Below are 12,100 nucleotides of genomic sequence, written 5' to 3'. Positions count from 1 at the left end.
GGGATTTAAAAAACTTAAGTACGGTAATCTATAGAATGAAATTAAAACACACAAATTAAATTGATAAAAAAGAAGTGTATGATGGAACGCGTGGAGGATAAAAAACCAAGGAACAAATTGAAATCAAATAAGTGGGCTCAAAACTAATATAATAATTCAATACAATGTAAAACGAGATAATTTATTTACGCAAAAATATAAATAAATAGACGATGGAAAAATTATCGACGGAGACAAACACGAAAGAGGCAACAGTAACAGGAAAAAACGAAGAAGAAATTTCAGGCATTTTAATCTCCATGAAATTCTACTCTGGAAATTTGAAATCGAAATACAGAAAGTTAATGATTCAATGTCAGTCGCTGCACCGAACGTAAAGTGTTCAGTCACAGCGTAAATATTTCTCTTCCGTAAGATTTAGTGTCTTTCTAAATGTGTTCATAAATTTTTAAAAGGTATCTCGCAGTTTTCATTACACAATAGAAAGGAATGTTCTGGTTATTAGGGGTATTGATGGGTCTCGGTGAAATACTGAAATACCTGCCGGCAACGAACGAAAAAACGTAAAGGTTATTTCAGTTGAAGCAGGAACATCTACATTATAAAACAAATGTAGATTATACTTAGGTTGTGCGGAACGAATGGATTATAAAAAAGAATAGTAATTGAAAGTTTACATAACTATACAAACTTTTACCGGATTATTGGAAGAAGCAGCTTGAATTCCACTTTAACTTTCGCCAACTAAAATATACATACGTATATACTTCACGCGAAAATTTTCCCACTTCAAGCTGTAAAAAAAAATTCTGGAAGTGAATTTTATTTTTGTGAAAAAATTTACTAAAAAAGCCGTTGTTGATTACGTGACATGTTAAAAAGGGGTTAGATTAATGCACGGAGAGGGCCGGAAAAACTACATTTCATTAAAAAAACGGTTACACATCTCCAGAAAATGAAGCAGTTGGTTCAATGGTCAGGAATATGAGGCAGATGGTTCAGTGACACGTGGTTCAGTGGTCAGGAATATGAGGCAGATGGTTCAGTGACACGTGGTTCAGTGGTAAGTAATATGAGGCAGATGGTTCAGTGACACGTGGTTCAGTGGTAAGTAATATGAGGCAGATGGTTCAGTGACACGTGGTTCAGTGGTAAGTAATATGATGCAGATGGTTCAATGACACGCGTTTCAGTGGTCAGAAATATGATGCAGATGGTTCGAATGGTCAGTGCTGGTGGGGCAAAGGCGATCATCAGAGACCATCTGTTTTTTTAACCCATCCACTGATGTCCAGTGTGGCCATTATTTACGGCAACCGCGAACTGGCAAATTTTCGGGTAAATGGGATTTTCAGGTACGTGGCTTCGAAACATTAGATAAATTACATAAATAAATAAAATAACATGTTTCATTAATTTTAGAATTCCTTATTATTTAACTATGAAAACACAAAAAACTATAAAAATTATAATAAATGACAAAAGTATAAATAATAAGAATGAATAAAGTCAAACTATAGCCGCAAATACAGCTGGTGATTGCATGCCGCTGAAATCAACTTGGTTAAAATATTATTACTTATTTTAATATTATCAAATAATATCATTAGCTTCAAAGCATTAAAGATTAAACTAAGGTTAATTATTTTTATTATTGTTCGTATTTACACGCACACTGTGATATTAATCTCTAATTAATGAAGCTATTATGAGCGTTTGCTGGCCAGGGCCGATACTTTCAAAAAAAGTTAAGAGATCGTAAGTTCATCAGCCAATCATTGGCGACCTTTCAAGCAAAATCCACCAATCATAGACAAGAAAATAGAGCGTAAGAACTTACGTTCACTTAGCGAGTTTCGAAAGTATGGCCCCAGATATCAAATTCTCTATTAGAATACACGAACGTTGAAAATTACCCGCTCAATATTAGCACAGTTGCAAGGATAGTCAACTGAAAAATCTGAAAAGAACCACGCTCATGTATCTGAATAAACCGAATATAAAGTGAATGAGTAACATAATGAAACCAACTTAATTAACGTAGATTTAATCAAGAATCATTTAATTAAAGAGCAGTGTAGAGAACGATCGCGCGGATTGCAGTTTTCTGGGCATAAAAACCAGGCGGCGCTGTCACGATGTTCCTACACAATCATCCAGCGATCAATCGACAGGAGCGGATCCTCGACGCGCCTGTCGAGCGGGATCTTTTGCTCAAGAGTTCGTTTTTATAATATTATTATCATAGGATTTTTACACGTATTTTGGGAGTGCGGAGAGCTTATCTTGACGTGCATCTAGGATACAGGTCTTGCCTTCACCTCATCTACTTAACTTAAAAATGATTGATCGGAAGGCGTCTGGACATAGAAATTGCGTTAGTCCATATAATTAGCTGACTTCCCGATAGATACATAGCGTCATGACTATAGCGATAACGATACTAATGATATTCCTACGAAGAATGAAGAGTAAGCGTGCGTCAACCCATATCTTAGTTGCCATATTCTGTCTGAAGTTTTATTTAGAATGAAATAACAAATTCAACGTACATTATTTTCATAATTATTTCTATAAATATTTAAAGAATATTACATATACCATTAACTGAAGTAATAATATGATATTCTGATGAGGGGAAACTGATTTCTGATAAACATTCGATTTTGGGAATGATTTTCCACACAAATAACTTGTCGCGACTTCAATGAAAAATTAACCTACAGTTTTTCGCAAACAGATAGGTTCACAATCAAGCAAATTTTTCGGTTGTTATAAAGTTTCCTTTTCTATTTGTTTCTGTGTACGCACCTCAGATGATGACCAGTTAATTTCACCAGAACTCGGGTCAAGTTCATTACAAATAAAAGTCTTTTCGACAAAACCAAGCGATACTACTCGTACGTAATATTAGAGAAAGCATTAAAGAAGTTTCCTTTTGCTTGCAGTATTTTCATAGTGATGTGCTATATCGAGTTTATGGCACATCCAGAAAATGTACATAAAAACGGAAATAACCTTACAGAAACTTCTTCCAAATACCGAGAAATTCAATAATCTGTACGAATGATACATTAAAAAAATGTACATAAAAATACAAAAAATAACTTACAGAAACTACCAATACAGAAATTACCTTACAAAAACTTCTTATAAATACAGAGAAATTCAATAATCTGTACGAATGATACATTAAAAAAATGTACATAAAAATACAAAAAAATAACTTACAGAATACAGAAATTACCTTTCAGAAACTTCTTACAAATACCGAGAAATTCAATAATCTTCACGAAAGGCAGAAGCGATGAGACCGTGGCAGCGCGGCGAGAAGCAGCACTGACGGCTGACAGCTTCGTAACTGCGCTGACACTTTCCATGACCGAGCCTAGTAATTTGCATGCGTAATACAACGCAGCAATCGTGAGGCAATATACGCGCGGTGATTGAACTACTCGTTTACTCAGCGCGGCCATGAGTGAGATTGTAATTAACGATTGTTGTTCTCACGTCAATATTAAACACGCAAGAAAAGCTGAATGCAAATTAAAATAGTCAGTTTTTATATATGAAATCACGATATAAAATTACGCTTTCTATATTAATGTGAAGAATATCTAAAATTTAACTTATAAGTGAACAAGAAATCTATTTTTCCATGGTTGCAATGAATACAAGATCCAAAATACGAACATTTGTTCAAATCGCTACAAGTACAAATCTCATTCAGCAAACATTTGGCATCGATTCTGAAGTTGAGCGATTCATGAGCAGAATTCAGAGAGCCAAAGTCCAGGCTGTTGTTAATGAAGTATCCTGCAGAAAAATAGTGAGAAAACTATTTTAGAAAATCTAGAGATGAATATTTGGAGCCGACTAAGTTGACTAAATATCCATTAATCCTGATGCAGAGAACTGTCTGGATAACTCTGGGAATGGTAATTTTTTGCTAACGAGATAAGGGCAGAAAAAAGAATCAGAGAAGATTAATCTACAAAAAGAAAAAAATTCTGCAGATCAAGCATGATTGCGATCAAAATGCAATACGCGTTATCTAGCTATCGAAAACTGCGCTAAGAAGCAATAAATAAGGAGAACTCATGAAATTGAAGGATACGAAATTCTTATTATGGATGCGGGCGGATGCTCCAACGATTAATATTTAGGGTAAATATAGACGAAACTGGCACATTATGATTTCTCAACGATTATATTTAGGGTAAATATAAACGAAATAAATTATTTTATGCTTTTTAATGCACGATGTTCATGAGGCTAAATATTAGCAGAACAACGGCTTCATGCTCATGAAAGGCCGAAAACGGGGACATTGAGAAGTGTGCTGGACTCGTGTCCCATGTCAGAGAATTATGGACCACGGTTAATGGAATATTATCAATAAATGATTTATAAACAAATGCCGGTAATTTATCGGTTTCCTATTTTAAATTGTAGGGCAGGAAATACCTCTCCAGGTACATGAATAATATTATAATGTAAAAATATCGTACACTGGATCGTGTGAGGAACACTTAAGCGCTCCTGGTATGGCTAAAGCCAAGCAATGTTTGTGCTATTTCTTATTATAATTATTGATAAATTTGCTATATGAATTGATATGTAATATAAAACAGCTGTAGAACTTAGATGAAAGTAGCATCCCTCATTCGATGAAGGAGTTGAGAACGTTCTCATTTTGTTTTCTGACAATTAAAGTCCTAAATTATTGATTAAGATAAATTGAATATACGAAAGTTCCCTGATTAATAATTATTACTCCGAACTATAAACTAAACATATAAAAGCTTTTCGAAAACTCACTAAAAAATTATTTATGCAAGCCAGTCGCCTACCATTTACAATTCAAAAATATTAGCATGACCAATAAGTGTAAAAAGGTTCAGATTGAAACACAGAAAAAGTTAATGCCCGTCGTTAACATACTTATCTTCAATTAAATATTTTCAATGACATAGGAATAATCAACCTAATTAAAATTTTCTTACATTCCGGTCCATCTTTCCGCTACATACTTTTTCTCAACTAACAAATTAAGCAAATTAATTGAACGTTTGGTTCTTCACTGGAGACATTCGTACAAATTCGTCACTCGAGTACATCGCAGGAATTCGCAATTTAACGCTTGGAGATCGAGAAATTTTTGTGAAGTCATCGCTTGATATGGAGTTTGCTTCCCAGGTATGCGGCGGTCAAAAAAATTTCCGGAGTGAACCCAATTAGATTTGGATTTTATAGGAAGAGAATACATTACAATGCAGTGATATGGTGCACTACACTGCAGCAATCTGAAGCATCAGCACTGCAGTGATGGCGCACTACCCCTGCAGCATTTTAACATTGAACATTGAATTTTTAACATTTAACATTGAATGCTGTGAGAGTACAAGTGAGAGTATGGCGCACTACCACCGAAGCGATTTTAATATTCAGCAATATGGCGCACTACCACTGAAGCGATTTTAATATTCAGCAATATGGCACACTACCACTGAAGCGATTTTAATATTCAGCAATATGGCGCACTACCACTGAAGCGATTTTAGCATTCAGTGATATGATGCACTGCAGCAGCGATGCGACGTTAATATGTCGCAGTTTAGAACACTACCAACAAGAATGCAGGATGCGAACCAACGAAAATGCAAGATGCGAACCAACAATAATGCAGGATGCGAACCAACAAGAAAACAGGAGGTGAACCAATAAGAATGCAGGATGCGAAAAAATATTAATACAAAATATACCAAGAAGAAAGCAGAAGTAAAATCAAATTTAAAATAGAAGAGGACATTAACAATTATCCAGAAAGTAAAACGAATGAGATGAAGGAAGGACAATTAAAGCATTGTGAGATGATGTGAAAGAAATAAATCTCAGTCGCGAGTAAAACGAACCTATAAACACACCGAAATGAATTTCAGATTAACAAATTCAGAGATTTATACATAAACAACAGCCATTTGTTTTTCATTGAGGTAAATAATAATAATTAATCCTAATGTATTATTGCTTAGAATGATAATTGAAAAAATAATAAACATATATCGAATACTCATAGGAAAAGGACAGTATAAGTTTAGAAGCGATTGCTGAGATTCCTCTAAGGGCATCTCTATTATCTGTGGCCATGCAGAGAGAAGAAGTGAGCAGCACAATTACGCAGCAAACCACCAGGCTTTCAACTTGACATTCTACGCATTAACTCCGTAAGAAAATAACAGCATAATTGGCCCATGGATCGGCCTCGCCCTCACGACGCATCGCACAATAACTGAACTTCGAACATTTTATTCCCTTGATGAAGCATTGCTTCAAAGTTAAGGTAGGAATAGCGTTAAGGCCAGAACATCGAGTTTATCCTATCAGGACTGAACTTCAAACATTTAATCCTTTTGATGAAGGATTGTATCAAAGTTCAGGTAGGAATATCGTAATGGAGAGGACATCGAGTTTATTCTATAAGGACTCTAATATTAAAAGCCCACTTTAATCGATATTTAAATCATAATATTGGATAACTCTAGCAATGGTCATAATATATAAGTTTTTAATTGGAAATAAATATTTGTATTCATTCAGATGTTTAAAATTAAGAAAAATTCTCGGTTTTTAGACAAAAACGAACTATAATTATCCATTCACTAAATGTGGATCGAATAAATTTCATTTTGAACTGATCATGTCTGGTGTCGTTGGTTATAGGCTAAATGGAAAACATTGAGTATATCATTTAGATTGTAGCCATAGCTCGATAAAGGAGCGAGTCCCACTGCCCGGAATAAACATCTCTTTGTCCAATGGCTATGTAAAGACCTCATTTAATGCCATCGTCTTCTCTACCTGCTAATTTGAGTCGATAATTTGGACTTAAAATTACCGTTTCGGTCGCAGTTGAAGACGTAGTCCGGACCGCGGTCTGCGCACAGGCTTTTTGCGTCGTGTTTGTTCGGTCGAGATGTCGTGTGCACACGCATGCCCCGACCGACGTTTTTATAATCGCGTTATCAAACGATAAATATTTCACTATTATAACATTACTAAATAAACAGGGAAATATTAACTACCGCTGAGTGTTAAAACATTGAACGATTGACATCACTAAATTATTATTTAAAACAAAGATTAAACAATTAAGGATCAAACAAATTTTGAACATCGGTTGATCGCGTGAATAGATATTGAAGTGAAAAACTCGGTTTACGTTCCATCGCTTTTCATAACTCGCAAATGATAAGTTTCCCATACTAATTTCGTGATTCATTGTTGTCAGTGAGTTCATTGGACTTCGAGAAATAATTTTTGATTACACAGAACTGATGAATCTTGTAGCAGATGAAAGCATTATTCAGTCAGGATTTTACTGTGACATTAATCTTACATTTAGATATTCTTCAATTCTGAAAATCATGCACGATCAACACATAGGACATAATAGTGAGTAACATTGACTCACGTACTACAGATATCACCCATTTATATATAGGAGACGCGCGGTTACGCTGGTCGAGAAAATTGCACAAATCCCCTACACTTCCCCAACCCAAGTCAAGAAATTCCCACTTGCTCCCCAGACGTCGTGTTCAGAGGCCAGTTAAAGTCAGTCCTTATGAGGAAATTATCTCGGGTGTATCGCGCTTACCAGGAAGGTATTACAGAAATATTTCCATGATCATGGCTTAACTTCCTGAGGTGCTACCCGAGTGTAGTAATTAAGTAGGATCGCGTCCTGGTAATCATAGTCCTTCTGGTCACCATGACGCGGTGTCCCTTCATAGTCCTAGCGTCGTCGTTCAGGCAACAGACTATATTCTGAGTCGCAACGTCCGCGTTCATGCAACAGACTATCTTTCTGAGTTGCGACGTCGCAGTTCATGCAACAGACTATATTCTGAGTTGCGACGTCCGCGTTCAGGCAACAGACTATCTTTCTGAGTTGCGACGTCCGCGTTTAGGCAACAGACTATCTTCTGAGTTGCGACGTCCGCGTTCAGGCAACAGACTATCTTTCTGAGTCGCGACTTCCGCGTTCAGGCGAGAGTCTATCACCAAAGGCAACAGGTTATCTTAAAAGAAAACAAACTATCGTCTTAGGCAACAATTTATATTCTAGGGCAATACATTATCTTTCAAGGCAACTGATTATCTTTTAAGGCAACAGATCATCTTTTAAGGCAACAGACTACACGATTATCACAACATTCCATAGGAAATCTGAAGATATCGAAGAAACTGTACTCACAAACGGCTTGTAAATACGAAAATGCAAAAAAACAGAAATACGCAATAAGCCGACGTTTAATTAGTGCGTTACTGCGTGGAAATTTTGAAAAATACTAAAAAAATAAATATCGATAGTTTAATTACGGAACAGGAAATTGAATTTACCTTTGATTAATTTTTAAGGAAGTAAAGTTCAATAAAACAAACTATATACGAAAGCCCAAAGGAGCATGGTCGTATAATATCAGAAAAATATAATTTTATTTACAGCATTTTAGTATTGTATACGATTATAGATCATTAGAATTTATTAAGGCTGAAATAAGAACCAACAATAAAAAAATACACGATAGCTTGTGACCACGCGAGACAAGCAGGACCAGTCGCATCCTGTGACGCGATGTCAGTGGCAGGTAAGAACGTAAGTGATTTAGCGTTAACTTGGTGGTCATTAAGTTATTTCAGCTGTAATGTCCCTCGTTACAATTACAAGCACAACCCTTTATTCATGATACACACATGTTCTGCAAAACGATCATTACACAAAACCCTTCCGATAGATTTTCGTACCGGGGAAGCAGACTGTGTGTTTACAAGGCGAATGGTCCGCTTCGATTACGGATATTAAGAGAAACTTTAGTGATGTACAACCTTAATTTTTGTCGCTGTAACATGAGCCGGGAATTTGGGAAATTTCTGGTCGTCCAAAAAATAAACAATACATGCGTACAATAAACCTGGTATACTAATAGTAATTTTTTTGTTCTTTGCAAAGGCAAAGTAGCATAAAAAATATCATCATAGAAATTAAAACATATTTTAAGCGAGAAATTATTGAAATTGGAGATTAAACTTTATAGATGAAAATAAAACGAGTTTACTTCATATTCAATTCATTTTATTCTGTTTATTAGGGCTTAAAATGCAAGGGAAGCAAGGCAATGTGTAATGAATAGATTTTCATAGTAATAAAATCGGAAGATGGTTTATCGTATGTCAATAAGTGCAATACGAAGCCAGCGTTTCTCGGAACGATACTCAGACGAGTATTCAAAATATGTTACATTGTGCTTGGCTAAATCATCGGGACATATAATTTTTTCAATTTGAAAATTTCGTCACTAAGATTTCTGCCATTCGGCATCCTGTTCATAACTTCAAAACAAACGTATTTCATATAAAAAATGTCAAAAAATTAGCATGCAACTAATATATCATTGCCTGTCAGTTTTTAATTCGGAGGAAACTAAATTTATTTACAAATTGAAAAAAATTTAAACAAAATCAAATTAAAAACAACAATAAAAATTTATAATTGACATATTCCTCTTCCACGTTTTGCAATGCCTTATGATTCTCGTGAAAGTTTATGTCCAGGTACGATAAGTATCCAGAATGTTCACAAACTTTACGAATGTATGATAAATTAGCGGTAGTTAGTTTCTATGTCTGTAGCCTGGCGCTGTTAATATAAGGTGGGTAATTCAGTTGGTAACCACAATACGTTCCTACCGTGTCATGATTTCAACTACGCTTTAATAATTTTATTAAATTTATTTGCAAAGTCGAACGGAGGAAGAGTGCAGAGGAGTCTAGAAAAATTCCAAGTCATCGATTCGAGTTAGCACATTCAATTTTACATAGTTCAAGAAAATAAAAGATTAAAGAGTTTTAATTCTGCTAAACAACAAAACTAAATTTAAATGGTACTTTTTTGTTAACTGTGGATTTGAACGGGCTCTTTTCTTATTGATATATACTTGTTTTTTGAAAATTGGCAAAAGGTTATTTTAAATTTCGGATTATAGGATTCCGGATAATGGAATCTTTTAATCGCAGCGATTATTTAAACCGAAAAACGCCAGATCAAGACGCTACCATACTATATAAAATAAATGCAATTAATTCAACCCGTCTTAAATCATCACTAAATTATAGGGAATTTTATAAACCTGTCAAGCAGCAAGACAAATATTATAATCAAGCTGAGGAAGCCTCATACACTAATGGCTCGACTCACATTACAATGGCTGCCCACTTGAGTGATCGTCAAGTTCTACTCATCAATCGAGCGTGGTTACGATAAACTCCTTCATTTTCAATCAATCAGATCGCCAGCTTTAATTCTGGCATTAATGAGCGAGCTCCGGAGCCCGACCTTACGATGGTCGTGAGTGATAGTGGTTCGTGGTACCCGACATGCCTTGCATAACCATCGCTGGGCAACCATCTGTCCTGCTCTATACATCTGCAGTAATACCATCGCTAAGCAACCATCTGTCCTGCTCTATACATTCGCTGTTATACCATCGCAAGGGAGCTAGCTGCCAAGCCCTCTCCACCTGCTGTAACACCGTCACAGAGGAGCCAGCTGCCAAGCCCTCTCCACCTGTCGTAACACCGTCAGAGAGGAGCCAGCTGCCAAGCCCTCTCCACCTGCTGTAACACCAGCTGCTTAACGGCTGTTACACGCTTACCGAGCTCAGAAACTTATTTAGTTTATCGGCGTTTTTCCTCTATTGGACAAATAAACTAAGATGGTGTCGAATATTCATAATATTTTTCGGAATTATAATTGTCAAACTACAATGTTAAATAACCTTCGAAGTCTATTTCGATGATTGGTTGCTGCCAGATTTTGTTTTTAATACAATGTTGGTGACCTTCTCCCTCATCGTTGTGGTTTTCGCGCTGTCGAACTGAAGGTTGTCATAGAGTTTGTTAAATTCAAGTTAGGGCTACATTAAACTAATTAAAGAATTTACCAACCTCTGTCTTTAATCATTCAGTGTGAATTAATGACAGCAATATAAAAAGTTCTGTAATCATTCCACGTAAGTAAATAATGCAAGTTCGGGTCGGAGGAACTCACACAATCTGCGAAGTCTAAATGGAATAAATTAAAAGGTTCAAAACTAAGGCGAGAATTTATTGTTCCCCTCAGTTTGACCCTACATTCACATGGGTAAATATAACATCACGCGAAGTCAGACATATTTAAAGCTGTCCAGCGGCATCCACAATAAAGTATATTTAGATTTGTTCAATGAAGTTAAATGAAACAAATAGAGGCCTGATTTTAGCAGTGAAAGGATGCTTAAGATTTTCCAATCGACTTGCAGGAGACGAAACGATCTTTTCTCTGCAGAAGCAAACGGGCTCCAGGAACTCGTTATGGGAACAGTCAGAAATTAGGCTAACCAGTTTTTTTTTTTAGTTTCACAACAACGCATTCTCAAGTCATATTGCTAGTGGATGATGTACATCTAGATTCTGCGACTAAATTTGGAGTTCGCTTCATGTGCACCATTGCAACAATTGCTGAAGGCGGCGCAATTTCACCAGATGAAATGGATCAGTGAACGATTGTTTTATATTTATTAATGAGAGACTGAAGATCTGAGTCGTGACCGTCATCTCGAGATTGGCTTCTAAAAAACTTCCAGAGCCCAACCGGAGAAAAAGGCAAAAGGCCAAAAACTCGAGCCAGGTTCGTGGATTCGTTCGAGTGGGAATCGAATATTGGGCTGTAATTGCACGCTAGCGACTGTGATGAGGAACGCTTCGCTGGTCAATCGAGGCAGGCCAGCGGCATCACAGCATCTCGATCGCATGCAGGCTACACGTTTGGTTTAAATCATAAGTGGTCGCATTATTTATTATTTATTCGTTTGGTTTAAATTATAAGTGGGCGCTTTATTTACTTTAGAGGACGATGACTTCGATGCTGCTGAAACTTCGAATAAAAACTTAACTTGAGTTAGCCCAATGATTGCCGGTATTGTAGAATTTGTTTCTTAATTAAGATTTAAGTTCTTTCGTTAAAACGATGGGAGATGGGCGCGAATGAGCTACAGCA

This window comes from Hyalella azteca, unplaced genomic scaffold (genome assembly GCF_000764305.2).
Source record: "Hyalella azteca isolate HAZT.00-mixed unplaced genomic scaffold, Hazt_2.0.2 contig10442, whole genome shotgun sequence".
In the NCBI taxonomy this organism is placed as follows: Eukaryota; Metazoa; Arthropoda; class Malacostraca; order Amphipoda; family Hyalellidae; genus Hyalella; species Hyalella azteca.
Note: the sequence above shows the minus strand (reverse complement) of the source record.